At 42.9% G+C, this 1,796-nt stretch overlaps 1 pseudogene; it reads right to left on the bottom strand.

The window, feature by feature from the left end:
* Positions 1–486: 486 nt before the first annotated feature.
* LOC108588588 (NADH dehydrogenase [ubiquinone] 1 beta subcomplex subunit 3 pseudogene) lies at positions 487–904 on the bottom strand (annotated as a pseudogene).
* Between the last annotated feature and the right edge of the window lie 892 nt (positions 905–1,796).

Here is a 1,796-nt window from a genome sequence, read left to right as displayed (position 1 = left end):
ACTAGAAAGTTCAACAAATTAAATACTATCTCTCAGCACAGAGGCTACAAAACCCACAAACTTCATTTCTGACTTTAAGAAGAAAATGTCTCCTTGGAAAAATGTACATATCCAAAACTAACTGAAATAGAAGGAAAATCCTAGCATATCTGCCCAGCAAGCTTACAGCAAAGTACTTCGAATCAGTGTGGAGGGCATGGCCGGAAGGCTTCCTGGAGGAGGTGGCAGATCATGATAACAGGCGGTATGCATTGAGCACTGCTTGGGCTGCCCTTCTAGATGCTTTATGTGTATTTATTCTCATTTAATCCTTACGAAAACACTGTGAGCATATAGGGAAAGCCAACCTTCGAATCTAGGTGGTCTTGATCCCAAATTGACTCTCAGTTACAGATGCTGGTTGCTACTAGCTGAATAATAGTTTGCATTTCCTTTTTATGATTATTATTTTATTTTACTTTATTAAATCTTACTAATATTCTTTAAGGGACAAACCAGACAAGTAGGCTATAGTGAGGAAATCTTCTTTTGGAGAGTCAGGAAACCACTCTGATACTTCCAGGTATCATCTTCAGTGATGCTTCTTATCTTTATTCTGGGAGTCCAGGTAATATTCAGCTCCTACAGCTACCACAAATCCAGGAAATCTCCATCTGAATCCTTTAAAGAATACATCAAAAAAGGTAACCTTTTTTGCAAAGCCACACATGTATCTCCCAGCTTCATTGCGGCCCCATGGGTCCCTTAGCCCTTGTGCAGCCGGCCTCTTCTGAACGGTTTCTAATGGTGTCCCTTCCATTGTCTATAATCTGGAAGTTCCATTTTACTATGTCCATGTTCATGTCCATGTCCATGGGCCATGTCTGTGTCTGAAGTGAATCTAAAAGTCTGATGAAGATCAACCCCTACTTAAGGAAGCTGGCTCTAGTACAGAAAAATTGCTGGTATTCTTTCCCCGACGGCAATCCGATCTCTCAGGACATTCACCTCTGCAACCAGAGCCAACTGGGAGCCTAGTTTGCAATTCAAATGAAAGATTAAAAGTGCCAGAGATATGCTGAAATTCAAATTCCCTAACTACAAATTACCTAATTCCTACGAAGGAAACAAATGGGATTTTTAAAGCAGCAGCCTTTAAATGAGCGGGGCAGTTGATATCTGCACAGGGCGGGGGCTTTCCGGGGAAGGGAGTGATATGGGCTGAGTGTGGCTGTGGAAGTAGGGACGATTGAGAGAAAGGGAACTTTAAGGAAAAGGGTGGGTGTGCCTCCAGATTTCATGAAGAGACAAGCAAAGGGGAGTGGGTGGCATGTTTTGCAGAAGGGTTAATCTCAAAAAACAAAAACACACTAGAAAATTCTAGACACAGATGACACAGGGAGGGAAAGAATGCTGGACACTGGGGAGATCGACGTGGAATGTTGACTCTGCATTTATTGAGTTCTGTGACCTAAGACAAGTCAACTTTTTTTGAGACAGAATCTCATTCTGTTGCCCAGGCTGGAGTGGAGTGGCACGATCTCAGCTCACTGCAACCTCCATCTCCCAGGTTTAAGTGTTTCTCCTGCCTCAGCCTCCCAAGTAGCTGGGACTACAGGCACATGTCATCATGTTGGTTAATTTTTGTACTTTTTTTTAGTAGAGACAGGGTTTCACCATGTTGGCCAGGCTGGTTTCAAACTCCTGACCTAAGGTGATCCACCTGCCTCAGATGACAATTTTTTGATATAGGGACTATATATATATACAAGAGTGGAGTGGGAGTCAAAAGAGGTGGGTGCTTGTGCAGAAAGGCA

This window comes from Callithrix jacchus, chromosome 16 (genome assembly GCF_049354715.1).
Source record: "Callithrix jacchus isolate 240 chromosome 16, calJac240_pri, whole genome shotgun sequence".
NCBI lineage: Eukaryota > Metazoa > Chordata > Mammalia > Primates > Cebidae > Callithrix > Callithrix jacchus.
This window is presented reverse-complemented; position numbering and strand designations above follow the sequence as displayed.